Source organism: Myotis nattereri (assembly GCF_964212035.1).
Source record: "Myotis nattereri genome assembly, chromosome: 9".
Classification (NCBI taxonomy): domain Eukaryota; kingdom Metazoa; phylum Chordata; class Mammalia; order Chiroptera; family Vespertilionidae; genus Myotis; species Myotis nattereri.
The window spans coordinates 67,171,097-67,190,812 of record NC_138084.1 but is presented as its reverse complement, the minus strand read 5'-3'; the positions used below and the strand labels follow the sequence as shown (position 1 = coordinate 67,190,812).

The window sequence follows — 19,716 nt, the reverse complement described above, 5'->3', positions numbered from 1 at the left end:
GTGAGATATGGAAAAGACAGATCCATTCTTAATGAATCTAATAATTTTTCACATAATTTATTATAAGTCAGAATGATTGTTTTTTTCTGCATGTGCAACGCCAAAGAAGATGAGCCTTGCAGTCTTCTTCACATGTCATGGGCATTTATCTGGACCACTTCACTTGCTGTTAGATTATATTAAAGGGAAGTGAGAAGTACTCATGTGCAATAGGCAGAGAACTTGCACATCTCCATGGATGTTTTATTTACTGTGTAATAAAGATTTTTATTTTGGGTCTGTTCTTTACTTTCTAGAATAATTTATTTTCATATATATATATATATATATGTATATATATATACATATATATATATATATAATTGATTTTTTACAGAGAGGAAGGGAGAGGAATAGAGAGTTAGAAACATCAGTGAGAGAGAAACATTGATCAGCTGCCTCCTGCACACCCCCTACTGGGGATGTGCCTACAACCAAGGTACATGCCCTTGACCAGAATCGAATCTGGGACCCTTCAGTCCACAGGTCGATGCTCTATCCACTGAGCCAAACCAGTTAGGGCTAGAATAATTTATTTTCAACAAGATGACCACACTGTGGAGTGATCCTTGAACAGATGTTCTGCTAGTAAGTGTAGTCGGAACACACACTCGCATCACATATCCTTTCCCCTTCCCTCTACCAACAGGATCTTTATTTTTACCTTCCAGACATTGTAAGCATCCCTTACACATCTAAGGAGGAAAAACCTTAGTCAATAGTTGTCCCGTAGTACTGATTCTGGACAAAATAGAGAAATGGAATTCTAGAATATTTGATCTTAGAAACTTCACAAATCATGTAGTCCAGGTCATCTTTACAGATGAGAAAACCGAAATAGCTTGGAATTTAGCCACCTCTTTTTTAATCCAAAAGTTTCTTTCGTGGAGCTCTCTGAATGCCCTGGAGACAAAATGTCTCATATCCTCGCTGTCTCATTAAAATATTCCCGCGTTATTTGTTACCATTTTGTACTTGGCAGTTCCTGGTGATAAGAGTTTGTGTGCAGATGCTAATTGTACGACAGGTTTGTCACCACTAAGTTTTATGCTTTACGCCATACCCGATATGATGTAGAAACTTGTTCATTCTTTTATCCATTCACTTAAATGACAGGCACTGTCTTGGGTGCAAGATGTAGGACAGTGAGGGAAACCACATTTAACGCTACCTCATTAAATTTTGTCTAGGAAGAGACATCAAACAAAGGGAACACAAATAAATATATAATTATAAAGGTGTTATTAAAGAAATGACAGAGCGGCAAGGGAGAATAATGTGGGGGAGAAAACCACCGGCTAAAGTTTGGTCATAGGCTGGTCTAGTATCAGAACAAAAAATCTATTAAGAAACTGAAACAAAACAAGTTACCCAATGTGAAACCAAGGACTATTGACGAACTTGAACTTGCACATCAGTGGTGAATTGGGGAGGATTCTCAGAAAGAGGAGCAGTGGCTGTATTAGTGATTCCTGCCTTTGGTCAGTTTTGGTCCAGGCAATTGGGAGAAGCATGACTGCACCTGCTGGAAGGGATCCAGTAACTGTAGCTTTGGGGAGATGGAGGGATGCTGAGCTGTGCGCAGGCTGGGACTCATCAGTAAATAGCCTCACGAGGTGGTCATGAGACAGAAAAGAAAAGAAAAGAAATACAGCCTGAGGGACCTTGGAAGCAGAGTTCTGTGGAGCTTCCAGATAATGTCTCCAGATCCTATGCAGAGACCCTGCTAAGCCATGTCCAGACGCTGGTCTCGCAGAAACTGAAGTAATAAATGTGTGTTTGAATCCACTAAGCTTGTGGTATTTTAAATCTGCAATACATGTCTTCTACAGTGAATTATGTGGAGTCACAGACATATAACATTTAACCAGATAACTCAGGTCAAAATCTAATTCTGCTAAAGAAAGTCTGAAGGCAGAAATACCTTTTTTTTTTTTTTTTTTTTTGAGCTTATCATCGAGCAATCATACCCTGGACATAGAGAAACATATCACTCTGTCTAGGTGAGCTCTGAGGCAAATTTTTAAAGTAGAACATTGATGCCCTTGCTTGATTTGGGGTATCTTTCTCTTTCCGTATTTTATTCCCTGCCTTTTCCAGGCATCAAGTAACACTATTGCACAATATTTGCAGCCATTAATAAAATTCTGAGTGATAATCTGCCTTATGTGTTTGAGTTATAAATGCCCCTTTCTTGCTATTGATAAGTATTAGGGGTTTTGTGTTAAATATGCTTATGAGACAGAGAAATGATAGAGTCAGAGCAAAACACACATATACACACCAAGGGAGATAGAGAAAAGAGAGAGAGAGACAGAGTGACCGACAGAGAAAGGAGAGACCTAGAAAAAACACACGGTAATGGTGGCATTGAGCACAGGTTTGGGCAAGAATGTGTGAACCGCATTTGAAATGCAGGGAGATGATCCAGACATGCACAGACCTAAGAAGGAGAAGTCTGTGGAATGATAAGAGGGGCAAAGTGAGTGGAGAAGGAAAAGATTAAGATGCGAGAAGGCAGGACTACATTAGGAAGCTACACTAGGCCCGGCCATCTAGGAAGCAACCTAGAGATCAGGGAAGAAAGAGCAGAGTGAAGAGCAGTTTCATCCTAAATCCCGGCGTGAACAAAAACCTGGTGGTAAGGTCTGTATGCCTCAAAGACCAGGATCAGAGAGAGTTCAAGCTGGTCCACCTAAGACACAAGTCCTGACTGCGTGGAGACAGAGGTGCCTGCATGAAGGAGGTTCCTGGAGATTGGATGGACCTCCTCAACTCCTCCACTCTTTGATTAATTCACTCATTTAATAAATATTCAGCGAGGTCTACTGTGTAGTAGGCAGCATATTGGGGACTCATGTCTGTAATATAGAGCTTTATAGACATGGCTCCACCTTTCCAGAGCTTATATTCTCCAGAGGAAGACCGTCTATGTGACATGATACCAAGTGCAATGGGCATAATGGGAGAAGCACGTAGAGCTGTGGGATCCTATAGAAAGGTATCCATCCCAATATCCAATACTGACAGGTCATGGGTAGCCACCAAGAGGAGGAAACATCTGAGTGGAAAATCAAAGAGCAAAACTTTAGGAGTAAGGGGGAGGGAGGTGGTCCAGGTAGAGAGAAGGGAGTATGAAAGGATTTTAGAGCTTGTGGTCTAAACCAGTGCTTTTCAATCCATCTGTAGTGGAACCAGTTACTTAAACTTTCAATGAATTATGGACCAATACTTTTGTTAAACACAATAAAAAAGAATTACTAGGAAAATAAAATGACAAAGATTTTTTAAAAATATATTTTATTGATTTTTTACAGAGTGGAAGGGAGAGGGATAGAGAGTTAGAAACATCGATGAGAGAGAAGCATCAATCAGCTGCCTCCTGCACACCCCCTAACTGGGGATGTACCCGCAACCAAGGTACATGCCCTTGACCGGAATCGAACTTGGGACCCTTCAGTCTGCAGGCTGATGCTCTATCCACTGAGCCAAACCGGTTAGGACATGACAAAGATTTTTAAGAGTGCCCAATATTTAAATTATTAAATTCAATAGACATAAATCACTCAGCCAAATTGCTAGAAAATCTTCTAAGCACTTGTTCTCCATTTTTGTAATTATCTCATTATGGAATAATAACTGTCTATGGGCCAGAAAAGATGACACTTTGAGTAGCACTACCCTGTAGTAGACAAGTAAAGGTATGCATTACAGAGAGGGGGCAACCAGGGCACTCCACCACCAGAAGTACTTTCTGGGTAGAGCGGCATTCAGATTACTGGATGGTCTAAAATTTGACCATGCACCTAAGTAAATTGTAACAAATAAATCCTCAGAACCCCTAATTGTTAACACCCAGGACTAGTATGATAGAGGCAGTAGGATCCCAGCAACTGAAACAGAAAAAAAAAAGGAAAAATGTTGGGCAAGGAGATGAAGAAAACTTTATTTTATCCCCTTTTCAAAGTAATTTTATTATTTGTTGCCAATTTTCTTACAATAAACCCTATTTAGTTCATCTTGATTAAAAACATAAAGAGAAAACCAAACAAACCACAAAAGCTCTCCCCGACAACTTCTCTCTTTTGCTTTCCAGCTACCTCTTTGTACTCAGCTCAGGAGCTACTTGTCTGAGATGTATTGCATATCATGCTGAAGTGTTCCCCAAATACATCAAATTTATCTCATATCAGGCTGCAATTTCTTTGAATTGCTTACCCCTTTAACTTACTCAAGGGCACAATGATTGGCATGAAGTGGGTACTCAGTAAATGATTGTTGCATGAATGAATAAATGGGTCCCTAAGCCTAGGAAGGAAGTAACATTTGACCTTAGATTAAGGAATGAGTGGGAGTTGTAGGCCACAAATTTGGAAAGGAAGGGGTTTCCAAGCTCAGGGAGCCACTTGAGCAATGGCATGGAGTTGTGAGATGACCTGCTATGTTTGGGGACTCCCAAGATGCTTGAAAAGAGTCAAGAACAGTAGGCATTTTGATATACATTTTGGAAAGAAAATCAAGAAGCCTTCAACTTGTCAATTTATCATTAATGCCCAAGCTTACCTTATGTATTCAATGACTCATTCACCACATTTATTAATTTCTAAATTCAATCATTATTCAGCCACAGCATTAAATTAATTTTGAAGCAGACAGGATGTGAATGAAAAAACAATGTATTCAGTCAGCTGAGAAACTCACTGACCTACCCTCTGCTGCCTACATACTACATTTCTCTAAAACCTCAGTAGACAAACATTATTTCAGTAAGTGTGCCGGGGGGGCTGGAGGGGGGGATGACCTAGTCTCCCAAAGATTTAATCAATGGAGATTTCTGGTTATTTATTGCTACATAACAACAGCAATAAAAACCCTCCAAAACTTAGTGGCTTAAAATGATAATCCCTCCTGGCTCTGTGGTTGACTATTTACAGCTGTGCAGTTCTTGCTCAGGCTCTCATGTGGTTGTAGTCAGATGGTTGCTGGGGCTGGAGTCATTCCAGGCTCCTTCACTCATGCGTCTGGCGCCTGGCTGGAATGGTGGAAATATCCTGATGCCCTTCACACAGGCTTTCTGTCTGGTTTGGCCTTTTTCACAGCATGTGGCCTCTGCAAAGACAGATTTTGTACATGGCAGCTCAGGGCTCCAAAAGCAAATGCAAGACATAATGTAAAGGCTGCCAAGAAACTGTCATTTTTGCCTCATTCAAATAATCAAAGCAGTCATAGAATCCACCCAGATTCAAGAGGATAGGACATAGACATAACTTCTCAAAGGCCAAGGGGGTAGAGGGTGTAGGTGGAGGAGATATAAAAAACTCGAGGCCGTTCTTTTACCTGCCACAGAGATTCTTGGGATTCGTACAAACTTGATCCCTGCACGGTCAGTAGGGAACACAGTTCTTTGGGAAGAGTCTTCCCTGGAACACGGACATGGCAGTGATAGGTGAGCTAACATCCAGAAGCTGATTTGTAAGTGATTATACCAATGAAGCTTTCCGCAAACATTAATGAGGTGGAGTTGCATTGTCATTAGCTAAACCAAAAGTTGGTTATGTAAGGTCCATGACGTTAGGGCACAATTTACCTCTCTTAGAACCATGTCCTTTTAGCAGTTGTTCTGAGATTCACACTTTTATCTCGTGGTGACAATGATGATGCAGAAACACCTGATCACATGGCATGCAGGTGTTATCAGTCAGATGTCAGGCAGTCAGGATGGTGGATGCCAGGTGGATGAATGTCCAGAAGATGGGTACCAGGAGGTCTGGTCAGTCCCGGTGGTCTGGATAATGCATGTCAGGTGGCCTGAATACATGTGTCCTTCAGGGGATAAATAGAGGGTTACCTGGAGATCCAGATGTACATCCAGACTTTGACACAGGACTGGAAAATTCAAAAAAGTTTAAGTTCCAGCTAGTTAGACTAAGAATAGTCTTTTCTCATGCCTCAACCTTCATGGTGTTAATAAATTTAGCAGCTGGTTAAAATGACTGCATTTTATATATCCCCTATCATCATTTTATATACTCCCCCACTTTTTTCAAACTTCATCACAGCAAACGTAATTTCCACAACAATCAGGTCTGGTGGAGCAATAAATATTCTTATTGTTGTTATTACTGTGCTTAAGTTCTTTACTAAGCATGGACTATACCAAGTGTGATTTAAACCAGTTATAAGGAGAACAGAGTGGGTAACAATCAGAAAAGCAGATCATTTCAATAGCGGGTTGGCAATTTCATTGACAAGAGTAAGGAGACTGAATGCAGCTTTAGGGATGGGTGGGGGGTATTTTAGGGAAAGGAAATCAAAGGTGGTTTCTGGAGGGAAGTCACCAACTGCATTCAAGTGATGGTTTCACCACTTGCTACGCCTTGGGAAGTCAGTTCACCTCTGAGATGGTCAAACGAGATAATGTGGGTTCTGTGGGAACCCACATGAGCCTGGGCTCTCACTGTGGGGCCAAAGGTCAACCTCAGAGCTATTGCTGAAGTGGTGGATGTGTCAAGGTTATTCAAAGGGCAATGAAACAACATGAAGGGGGAAATCAATTTTCAGTGGAATCCACTCTTCCTGCCAAGAGAGCTTCCTCCCCTGAAGACTTAGGATTCAGAAAAGTGCTGATCCCACGGAAGAACTTAAAACTTGTCCCAGGAGAACAGACGCACTGTGATGAGAGACCTCGAAATTGCGAGGTGTTAGAAAGAAGACCAAGACATCCTGCTGTGGGTAATAAGGACTTTGAATGAAAAAAAGACATGTTGATGCAGACCAGCTGGTGTGAGATGTGGACGATATCATGAAGATATCATATATATCATGATATCATTAATATAGTTCACAAACTGGCTCTTATGATTATCAAATCCTAGTCCCACCTCACTGTATTATAACATGCAGGCCAATTCAAATACCCTTGGTTTTCATTCTAGGATAACAAAAAACTCTGCCAGGCTAGACTCTGAAATAAAAAGGAAGGGCTTTGCCAAATCTATAGCAGCATACAGGTCCCATTGGCCTTTGCACTTACTGTATGGCATTAACTCTATCAAATCTGTTGGAACCATTTGAGTGACTGCCTCATTTGATCTGTGATCGCCTCTGATAAACTTCCATGAGCTATCTGCCTGAAACGCTGGCTACACTAGATCATTAAAAGGGCATTTGGTGGAAATCAGCAGTCGTGCCTCAACCATTTCTTTTATTACCAACAGTGGTCTTTTGTTGTTCTCCTAAACAGGACTAGCAACAGGATGTGCAGTGCCCAGTGCAAAGTGCAAATGCGGGTCCTTGTTCCAGAGCAGAGTTCAGCTCCTTTCTCAGGCAGTCAAGTCTCTCTCTCATCCTGTCATGATGTTTTGTTTGTTCACTGTGTAGGCCCTTTTCTACTCCTAAATACTTCAGGATATATTTCCTGGAACACAGAGTTTCTCTTGCCTGTCCACAAAACAATGACCAAATTAGGAAATCAACATTGACAAAATGCTATGACTTATTCTAAAGATCTGATTCAAATTGTACCAATTGTTCCAATAATACCCTTTATTTTATTTTATTTTATTTTATTTTAACCCCAAAAAAAAGCAGTTCACCTATTTTTCACACCCTTCACTCATCACCTCTGACAATTACCAATCTGTTCTCTGTATCTATGAGCTTGGTTTTTGGGTTTTGGTTTTTGGTTGTTTTTAGATTCCACATATAAGAGACATCAGATGGTCTTTGCTTTTTTCTGTCTGATTTACTTCATTTAGCATAGTACCCCAAGGTTTTTTAATTTACTATTTAATGTCACACTCCATTGAGCTTAGGGATAGTTGTGAGGCAAGTTCAGACTCTCCCTGGGGCACCTTTCTGGCAATCTGGGGGTGCAAGTGCACGCTAGGCCCAGGAGCTGCTGGCTCCCCTTCTTACCATGCCTGGCAGAGGACAGAAACTTTGAGCCAGCAGTTTCCCATGGGTGGCTGCTCAGAGTGGACAGGCAACATCCAAGGGTATTGCAACTTCTGCACCAGAATGTGCATGTCACTGGGAGTGGACAAGAGGCTTGCACCCACCAAATTGCTTGCTAAAAGCACAGTGTTGCAATGCCCCCAACCTGTGAAGCAGATGATTCAGCTTGTTGGTTTATTATGAGGAAAATATTTGGTTTTCTTAGCTTTATCTCATTGCACAGCAATAATTTTCTCATACTCATTTCCTTTGGTAAGTTCAAATCCTCTTAAAATGATCTTACTCTGTCCCATGAATCATAGTCACAATTGTTTTTCTTTCTAAGAAATAAAACTGAGAATTTGAAGGTCTCAGTTTTCTCATTTCCAATGTAAGAGGGTTGAAATAGGTACGTTTAAGATATTTTTAACTTTAAGAAGAATCAGCACTCAAGAAAAACTATGTAACAAACATTGAAGTACATGTATATAATATACATTATTTTGTTTAATTCTTGTAAAAACCATTATAGGGTGATAGTATTGTTATTACTAGGGGCCCAGTGCACGAATTCGGGCACCTTGAAAGGAACTGTGGGCTACAAGGCTGTAGTAGGCACAGGGGCAGGTCTTGGCCCATCCTCCATGCCTCTGCCTGGGACCTCCTGCCGCGGCCTCTGGTCCCTGTCTGCCTGCAGCCCCGCTCCCACCGCTGCTCCCACACACTGACGGCGCTGGCCCTGCTCGTACCCACTGAAGGTGCAAAGCGATTAGGGCTGGTGCCATCAGTGGATGCGAGCAGCAGCTCTGCCCAGATAGCCCCTCAGGAGCAGGGATAGGTGAAGAAGCCCTCAAGGAAGATCAGGGCCATCAGCCACCACTCGCACCCGCTGATGGTGCCAAGCGATCAGGACTGGCACTGGGCACTGGCAGTGGGTGCGAGTGGTCCTGGCACTGGCAGCAGGCGCAGGAACTAAGAATTTTCAGTAACCACCAGAGGCTCAACCCGAAGACAGCAACCAGCACCCCGCCTTTGTCTGGCACCCCCACTCACCTGCTCCACTATCCCACCGCAGCTGATGCCCACCATGTTCTGCACACACCCCCTGGAGGTCGGCGCACATCATAGCAACCAGTTTCCCATTGTTCCGGTTGTTCCGCTGTTCGGTCTATTTGCATATTAACCTTTTATTATATAGGATTCCAATCTTCCTAGTGAAGGGACTGAACTGAGTCTATACACCTAATAAGGAGTAGCTCAGATTTCAAATCTCTATCTGCTTCATACCAAAATCTTAACTGAAGTATTGCCTCTGATTCAACATCCCATGAGCCTATTATAATGAAATTATTCAGCATTTGCAATGAAGCAACTTGGAATATCGATTGCTTGGGAGTTGTTTTCATGCTGTCTTATATTACTAGTAACTTGGTTTATATGCCTTCCTTTAGAGCAAGAAGATATTAACCATGAACCAAGAGGATGCATTACATTTCCCTGAGTATCTTTCTTTACCCTGTATTACCATATAACACCTGACCCCAGGGAAAGTTTTGAATATCTGGGAAATAATAATTGCTGTTGTATTAATGCAATATTCAAAACACATGTCTATAATAGCATATTTATAAAAACCTGGTAGTCTAAAATTGTTACTTCTTTTTAACAATTGAGCATGATATAGGTTAAGAAACGTCGCCATGTTTACAGAGTTTATAAGTGTTAGAGCTAGACGTCAAAGCCAGGCTCTTTGACTCCAATTCTGTGCTTTTTCAAACACTCTGCGGGGACAGTGTGAATTAATAGAAAAAGTATCTATATTGGTCTCTGCCCCAGTTCCTGTCAGAGAGCTCCTGAAATCCTTGAAATTTCCTGGGTAGTAGAAGTGTCTTTTGTTCTAACGAGGTGATATTTTTTAAGCACTTGTCTCCTTTATTGAACATCTGCAGGGGCCCCGGGCACTGGCCAGGCAGCAGGAGGAAGGGCAGGCAGGCAGGCAGGCAGGGGGTGGGCGCATCAAGATGGCCCTCGCACTTCCAGTTCTTGAAGAATCGCTAGCAGATGAGACTCTCACGGCCCTGGTGCAGAATCTCCACCTGAGTGTTTGGCCGGAGACCAAGTCCTCGGCCACTTGGAGGGCCGCCTGCTGCTCCTTCTCATTAGCTTTCTGCCCTTTCCAGATGTAGATCTTGCCACAGATCCCAGCACCAAGCAGTCATCAGGTTTCAGCAACTCATGGCAAAGGCGCTGGAGTCAGCCGCCTGGGTCAGGTTCATCTGTCCTGTGGCATCAGAGACCTTCTACAGAGCCGCAGCATGGGCATTAGTCTGGTCAGGGGTGAGGCCTGGGTCCCAGGCCCTGGGTCATCTCGGCAGGCACCTCCCCATTAGTGACGCTCTCCATCTGGGCCTTGCCCTGCTGCTCACGGGCCCTGACGGCCAAGGCCAGGTCGCGAGCCTTGTTGCGCTCCAGGATGTTGGTTTTTCCACCTACCAGCCGAAGATGTCCCGGCCCAGGTCCAGGATGAAGCTGCCCCCGGCGTTGAAGCTGTCCCAGCTCAGTGGCGCGGATATGCTTCTTCCCCTTCACCTGGTAGAGTTTCCTGATGGCAGCTGGGGTAGCCTCTGCGGAGATTTTGTGAAATGCTGTCTCCACTCCGTCTTCCTGGTACTTGAGGCCCCTCGAGAAATAGCTCATGAGGAGGTCGGACTCATTGCCCTGCACCTCTCGGTGCTGCACAGGCCGCTCCCCGAGCTGGTGACAAGGGGCCCAGTGTGCACAGCCCAGGCTCCCTGCGCATCCCGGGAGGACCGCTGGCCTGGCCACGGGTACAGGTGGGAGGACTCTTCCGTGCCTTTGAACAGCACTAGTTAGGAGGCCCCCAGGAAGAAAATGGCACCGGCTTCATCTTCTCCACCAGCCCGACCAACGAACAGGCGGGGTCCTGCACTGATGTCCAGAATATATATATATATATATATATATATATATATATATATATATATATATATAGAGAGAGAGAGAGAGAGAGAGAGAGAGAGAGAGAGAGAAACACAGGGAGAGCATAAGGTTTCTAAACAGATAGTATGAAAGAACCACCTTCCTCTTCACACATGCACAACTCTCCTCAGATCCAAAGTCATTACTGGATACCTCAAATGGCACTGTTTCAAGCAACTAAATTTGTGGCAATTTGTTATGCAGCAATAGCTAATTAGTACGCAGAGGGGAAAGTCCCTGGAAAGCACTGACTTATGTATTGAATATTTCTTTTTCTGTTCTTTCTCATAAAAATTTTTTTTTGGTGATGTGTGCCCACCTTAAAACTATTTCCTCCATTAAAATTGTGGTGATTTGTGGCTTCCTAGGAATGAATTGCCCTATAGAGTATGAAAATCACACTCAAAGTTTCTGCAGAATTTTAAGGACCATAGTACTGTACCCTTGTTTCCCATATGATGGAATCTTCACAAATATGTTTTATTAAATCAGTGAGGGAGTCTCTGTTTATTCAATCTGTTTATACAAACAAAAATTCAAAGGCTCTAATAACCAACATGAGCTTGTCTATTTATTTGATAGCACCTAGATAATTATAATTTCACTAAGAGAGCACCGTGACTCCTTGGGTTTAAATATTTTGGCACTTATATTGACTTGGTCTTTCCCCCAGTTATTTCAAACCATTCCAGCTGCAGCAATCCGCAGTGATGCTGTTTGAGTAAAGCCTTCAGTGGTGTAAAAACTCATTGCCAAGCATTGAATAATCCCTGGGTTCCCTTACTGAATGAGTCTTTATTAGCCCTAACTGTGGTTTCCTGAGTTCCCCAGAGGTCTCTCTTCCTATTGCCGTGGCCGCTGAGTGAGGTTGGCGATCCCTGGCTGGAAGCAGCAGGAGAGCTGGGTGACTGTCCCTCCACTCCCAGAGAGCGCGCTCCCTAGTGAGCTGGGAGCTCTGCCTCCCCCTGGCCGGGAAAGCATGGCCTGTATTCCGCCTGTCAGAGAAAATACCGCCTTTCCCGCTGTCCCTGGTCTCTGCGGGCATCAGGGATCCTGTGTTTGTTCCTGAGAAGTTCATTCACTTCCCCTTTTCTGCTTGCATGCATGTGATACCCCATCGAGACAGGGAAGTTGTGGTTAAACATTAAGTTGACAGAACAGGGACAAAAGAACTGTTACTCGTCATATGTTGCAAGTCCACCGGAGCATTCCTGTTATGCACCAGGTAACATCAGGGAATTCTGTGAAATCAAATGGACTTGGAAGGAAAGGGGAGAGACACCTGCCAAAGAGGAGGGAGAGGAAGAGGAAGAATCCTGCAGGGATGTCCTGATACCTTGCCTGTCTAGGTCATGCTCTCAGGAAGGAGGTTAGTTTGCTGAGTAGAAAGAAGAAGCTGTCAGGCTAGAGCAGTTTTTCCAAAGGGTGGAGAGCAAACCATTGGAGACACTGAGATGCTTCTATGGAGCACAGGGATAACATTGAATATGAAATCAAACTACTAATCATGTTCCCATGAATAACATTGTTTAGAATTAGGTTATGTTTTTTATATTTTTAATACATTTTATTAATTTTTTATGGAGAGGAAGGGAGAGGGATAGAGAGTTAGAAACATCGATGAGAGAGAAACATCGATCAGCTGCCTCCTACACAACCCCCACTGGGGATGTGCCCACAACCCAGGTCCATGCCCTTGACCGGAATCGAACCTGGGACCTTTCAGTCCGCAGGCCAACGCTCCCAGGGGTGGGCAAACTTTTTGACTCGAGGGCCACAATGGGTTCTTAAACTGGACCGGAGGGCCGGAACAAAAGCATGGATGGAGTGTTTGTGTGAACTAATATAAATTCAAAGTAAACAGCATTACATAAAAGGGTACGGTCTTTTTTTTTTTTAGTTTTATTCATTTCAAACGGCTCGAGGGCTGTAGTTTGCCCACGGCTGCTACTGAGCCAAACCGGTTAGGGCTAGGTTATGTTTTTTAAAGGATTACTTTTTTTTTTTTTTTTTTTTTTTAAGGGAAAGCAAAGAAGAACAAGGAGGGGTACGATATCTGACAAAATCCAAGAGGAAAAATGAAGATTAGTGAAGGTCAGGAAACACAAGGTGCAGGGGACAGAATTATAAAGGGGAAGGGGATAGGGGTGAGGCTGGAACGGAATGCAGCTATGACAGTCCTTGGGATCCACAGACATCAGCTATCTTTAGTCATCATGAGATGATGTTTTGACTCCTGGTGGGTTGGTCTGACCATGCTTATTGGTTCTGCTTGCTGGATTCACAGATGAGTCACCTCTTTAATCACTTCACACAGGCCTTGAAAAAGAAACTTAAGAAAAACTTAATCCCTTATTCACATACAAGAAGCTTAACCTCCTATTCACATAAGTATTTGTGTTCTAAGATTTAAAATAATATGATTATTGTTCAGATTAATTCAGGTGCTCTATCTATCAGATACAAGTCTCCCCCCCCCTCCCCCTACTCTCACACCATCCTCCAGGCTTCCCTACTAAGACACCAGACCTTTGATGAAACTGGTACACCTTGGATATCCCAGCCCTCCCCCATCAGGCTATAAGCCATAGAAGAGACTCCAAAAAAGACCAGCCAAACTGCCCAGCTGAGACCCCATCAGCCATAGAATCATGACAGATGATTGAGTAATTGTATTGTGTTAAGACACTAAGTTTTGCAGTGGTTTGCTACACAGCAATAGATCACTGAAATATTTGTCCTCAAGAAGCTAAATATATAAACAAACAAACAAACAAAAAATATCCCACGAGGAAAAGGGCTAAACAAAATCTGTACCACAACTAGACTCTATGCAGACCTTTCCCCCATTTCCAGAAACATTTTCTTCCCAGGTGAGAAAGGACTGGCTGGTGGTGTAGAGACTCCTCCAACTCTTCTGTCTCACAGTCACTATAGAGCTCCCTTCATTTAGCATTATAACACAAAGTTACAGACTCAGTTCCCCAACTTCTGCTTTTACATATTTCCTTTCTAAAAGCGTCTCACATTTGAACTGCAGCCCAGGTGGCTTCACGCAAACCTGGGCTCCTCTGTGATGGAGAAAGGCCATGGTGTCTATAAAAACAAAGTATGTCCAGAAGCTGGGAACCCACTGGAAATCCTTAGGCACCTGTAAGGGCAAGCTAGCTGTAGAGCCGGTTCTCGTTCTGTGAGCTGGAGAGTCTCTGTACCACCAGCCGGTCCTTTCTCACCTGGGAAGAAAGTGCACACAGAATCCAGAGCACTTTAGTGGGACCAAGGAGTAAAGTCCATGGAGTGCTCTGTATGTTATACATTATAGACATTCTTTTGTTGCTGTTAATCCTCACCAGAGGACATTTCCCCATTGATTTTTAGAAAGAGTGAAGGGAGGGGGAGAGACAGAGAGAGAAACATCAGTATAAGAGATTGGTTACCTCCCGCACATGCCCCCGACCAAGGCCTAGGATCGAGCCTGCAACCCAGGCACGAATCAAACCCAGGACCCTCAGTCCCAGGGCCAATGCTCTAACCACCACACCAGCTCCTGAAGGATTCTTCCTTTTTATCCTCCCAGCTCAGATATCAGAAAAGTACAGACATAGCAACGGCCCTCAGAAATACTCAGCGTCCCAGACAATTTCTGAGTGGTCCTTGAGGGGAGGGCCCAGTGAGGAGGAAGAGAAGTGAGAGTAGTTGGGTATAGACTTTGTCACCAAGCACCATGCCCTGAGCTGCTTTCATTCTATCCCAGTCCCTAGAGTAACAGAGAAAACAAGCCCAGGCCCAGGCTACACCCCATCTAAAGAGGCCAGGGAAACTGACAGTCCCATGGAAATATGAGATCACAGTGGAAAGATTATTTGTAATACATATATCTGACAAACATTTTTTACCCAGGATATATTAAAAGGTCCTACAGATGTCCTTTTAAAATGATAAATATCCAATTAAAAATGCATAAAAGTCTTAATCAAATCAGACTTTTCACAAAAAAAGACATATAGTCAATAAAAAGTACTTAACATCAATAGTTATAAGAAAATACAATTCTTATAAGGTACTACCTACAAAACCACTCAAATAATTAATATTAACAAGTCTGAGAGCACTAATAGGAATAAGAGAACGGTGCCTCCTACCACTGATACTTGTTCAGCATAGTCCTGGCAGGCTGGCCAAAAGTTAAGACCAAAAATAAATAAACAAATAAAAACAGGTATAAAAATTAAAAGAAATTTACCCAAATTACCATTATTTGCAGATAATTTGATCATTTACATAGAAAAAAAACCCCAAAGAATCAAAACTCTTCAGACAAGAAAGACAATTGAAGGATTCCATACAATATCATCAAAATCATTTCTATTCCTATATACTCACAACAAAAAGCAGGTAAAAAATAGACAGTAAAATACTAATAGCTGCAGTAAAATCTATGATCAACCTAGGAAATAATCTAGCAGAAAAAGAGAACAAAACCTTAATAAATAAAATCTGAGACTCTATGAAAGATATACAAGAAAAAAAGAATATCATATTCCTGTATGGAATGATTTAATACTCTAAAGATGACAATTTCCATGAATTAATTCATAAATGTGATTGACACTTTAATTAAATCTCAAAAGGAGTATCCAGGAAACCTGAGAAACTGACTTTCAGGCTTATATGAAGAAAAATAATTCACTCAATGCGTTAAGAATTCTGACAAAAAGAGGAAGGACGGAGTCCCACCAGACACGAAGCCATCTTCCACACACCCTGTGGCACCAACAGTGGAGGGCTGGTCAGAACTAGAAGGGAATGTAACTGAATAAGTCCAGAAACATGCCCTTGGTATGCTGGAGGCAGCATCATTAATCAGCAAGAAAATAATGAATTAGCAAGTAATGAGTTGGAGAAAATTGATATACTACATGGAAAGAAATAAAGATGGATTTTATTTACCAACAGGTTTTCTTGATCAATACTCCTTACCATGTATTTCCAGTTCTTCGTCCACTGGACACATGGAGCAAATTACACCTTCTAGCCTACTTGTAGTAGGTTGGAGGCCATGTGACTAGTTCTGGACAGTGAATTGTGCGTGGTGACATGTGGCTCTTCTGGGCTGGAACATTTAATTGCCTGTGCAAAACCCTTCAAATATCTTTTCTCCACTCACCAGAATTCACGATCAAACCCCTCTAGAGGCCTGACAATCTGAGTCACTGCCAGGAGCAGAGCCCCTCTATCCAACCATCATTCACGAAGCAGGAGCAAGAAGTAAACTTTTGTTGCTTCAAGAGACATTAAAGGACTCAGGGCTTATAATTACAGAATAATTTAGCCTCTCCTCTCTGATATAAGTCATGCACAAAATTAAACTTTGGATGAATTTAAGATCGCAATATGAAAAGTAAAACTATATAAACAATATAATATTTTTGCCTTCTTAAGGTGAGAAAGAATATTGCAAACAACACCAAAAGACATAAACCATAACAGGTAAAGCTGATAGGTGTGACTACATCAAAATTAAAGAATTATGTTAAATGAGGGAGATAAAAAATGAGGACAAAGAAAAACTGAAAGAGATGATATTTGCAACATAGGAAACTAAGCAATGATTAATATATGGTCTATAAAAGGAATTCCTACAATTCAACAAGAAAAAGATAAGAAATTTAGGTGAAGGAAATAAGTTGATAATTAACGGAAAGGGAAACCTGGATAGCAAAGAGAATATGGAGAAATAGAAAATCTTACTTTTCAGTTATGGAAAAGACGATGTAAACAAGATACAAATTTACACCTATCAATATGCCAGAAATTGGAAGTTTCCATAATATTAAATGCTGTTAAGAACATAGGAAAAATTAACTCTCACCAGCTTCATTCACAGCTGGTGAGAGTTCATTGCTATAAGCATGGTGAGGCAAAATCTAGCGGTACCATAAAAATGCCTTTGCCCTAACTCCAGTAATTCCACTCCTGGGTATGAATTCTGACCATTGTCCCTTGGAGACCTGTAGTAGGATAACCACTAATGAACGGTTTGTGAGAGCAGGAAGCTAGCCGCAGCCTGGGTGGCCCTGGTTTAGAAACTGGTAGGTAGAATGTGAGATATCTCTCTCTGAATGAATGCCATGCTGCCGTGAGAAGTAGTACACTAGACTGACTTTAGAGCAACACGAACGAAAAACAAAGTGTTGATCAAACAAGTATGAGGCAGAATGAAATGTAAAGTGCAAGACCATTTATAAAAAAAGTAAAATACACACAGAAAGGAACACTATATATTTTTTAAGAATACATGCAGATTTAAATGAACACTTGGAAGGATTATATTAAGTACATCAGGCAGGGGAGGGCATTTGAGCTGCAGTTTGGGGTAGAGAAGGAAAACAATAATAAAAATAGTGATGGAGTTAAGTAAAGACTAATAACGATGGTATGTCCTGAACTGAGGGCTACAATGAACAAAATGAATGTCTGAGTTAAAAAAAAAAAAAAAAAAGGAAAATGGAAAAGAGAGTTGAAGGAAAGAGAAGGAAGGAAAGGGGAGAAAGTAAAATAAGTCTTTAAATATACACTCCAAAATAAAACAAAGCATCTGTAATCTTACCACCCAATGATAAGTACTGTTAATATTTTTGGTTATACATTTCTAATATTTCATGCTTATATTTGTCTTTATAAATATGAAAATATATTGTACATACCATTTTATAGCCTAGATATTTCACATAGCAAATATTATATTAAGTTTGTATCAATTGAAAAAATACTGATCACCTACTATGTGGTCTACATGGATGCTCTGCTTTAGGCATTTTGGATATATCAGTAAACAAAATAATGAGCAGTCTTATTTTTTTATTTTTTAAAATATATTTTTATATTGATTCATCCACTGGGCACATGGAGGGAAATACACCTTCTAGCCTACTTGTAGTAGGTTGGAGGCCAAGTGACTAGCTCTGGACAGTGAATTGTGCGTGGTGACATGTGGCTCTTCTGGGCTGGAACATTTAATTGCCTGTGCAAAACCCTTCAAATATCTTTTTCCACTCAGCAGAATTCACGCATATTCTAGCACATTGATTGGCTGCCTCCTGCACGCCCCCTACAGGGGATCGAGCCCACAACCTGGCCATGTGCCCTGACAGGGAATCGAACCATGACCTCCTGGTTCACAGGTCTACACTCAACCATTGAGCCATGCCTGTCGGGCTCAAATAGGATTTTAGACCCTTGAAAAACTCATAAGCCTTAGGATAGTTCAGATGTCAGGCCATAACCTAGTCTATCAAATTATCCAATGTCCTTAATCTACTTTGACATTTTTCAGGAGTGATGGGTTCTACTCAACCATTGAGCCATGCCTGTCGGGCTCAAATAGGATTTTAGACCCTTGAAAAACTCATAAGCCTTAGGATAGTTCAGATGTCAGGCCATAACCTAGTCTATCAAATTATCCAATGTCCTTAATCTACTTTGACATTTTTCAGGAGTGATGGGTTCTGGTAACTGTTAACTTTTGATGAGTATCTTACCACCCCTTCACTCAGTAGGACCAGACCAATTTACCCTTGACTAATGTCCTGCATAATTTCCTGGTATCAATTGACCTGGTCTATCACAGAACAGATGCAGCTGCCTTGTCTTCCCTGGAACCAGCGGATATTTACTATTTGTGGTCTCCCAGGCAAGAGAAATTAGTCGTCTTTTTTTTTTAATCCTCACCCAAGAACATGTTCTTTATTGATTTTTAAAGAAGCAAGTACAGAGGGAGTGGAGGGGAAAGGTGGGAAGGGGAGAGAAAGAGACATCAATGTGAGAGAGAAACATCAACATCAATCAGTTGCTTTCCATCCGAGGATCAATCTGGCAACCGGGGTATGTGCCCTAACCGGGAATCGAACCCTCCTCTTTTGGTGTACAGGACGATGTTCCAACCAACTGAGTCACACCAGCCCGGGGAATGTCTTTATGGGGCTTACATTTCTGTTCAGAGAACATAGATAATAGATAGTAAATATAATGTTAAAACAAAGTGTGTAAGAAGATGACAAATATTATAGGGATGGGGAAAGTACACAGCATGCGGGGAATGCAGGAGAAGAAATCAACCGATCACTGTATTAATTAGAATAGCCTGGTTAGTAGTTATTGACAAGTTGTCCCTTAAGGGAAGTCTTGAAGGAGGAGCAGGAACAAGTAACTTGAATAGCAGTCTGGCCACTTGTATTCAAGCCTCCTTTTACGAGTTTCTAAACAAGGGACCCAAGCTGCTGCTAGCTCCCTGCTCTGACAAACATTTCATTAGTGGTTATTCTACTACCAGTCTCTGAGGAAATGTTCAAGCAGAGGTAATATCGCCAAGGCAAAGGCCCTGAGAGAGGGCACACTGATGGGGCCAAGGAAAAGTTAGGTGGCCGGTGTGGCTCCAGTAGAGTGACAGAAGCCAAGGGTAGAAATTGAGGTAAGAGATGGGCCAGATCAGAAAGTTTCTTGTAGGTCATAGTCATGACTTACATTTTCACTCTGGGTGAGATCAAAGCTGTAGCATATTGAACAAAGCAATGCATGCTCACTGCTGAATAGCAAAAATAAAAACAAGGCCTATTGTCCTGGCAAGAGATGACTGCGGTTCAGACCAAGGTAGTACTGGAGGAGATTATGAAAGAAGATATTTCTATGTTTCCTTCTATTCTCCGCACCAATATCAATTTTCTTGCAGGTTCTTCTGGGCTG

The 19,716-nt window shown here is 42.0% G+C and overlaps 1 pseudogene across 1 annotated transcript; it reads right to left on the bottom strand.

Moving 5' to 3' along the window:
* Positions 1-10,028: 10,028 nt before the first annotated feature.
* Positions 10,029-15,988, bottom strand: LOC308525554 (macrophage-capping protein-like; annotated as a pseudogene). The gene is made up of 3 exons: positions 15,955-15,988; positions 10,336-10,840; positions 10,029-10,274 (listed from the first exon to the last, which is right to left on the bottom strand). The product of its transcript is annotated as a macrophage-capping protein-like (transcript).
* Between the last annotated feature and the right edge of the window lie 3,728 nt (positions 15,989-19,716).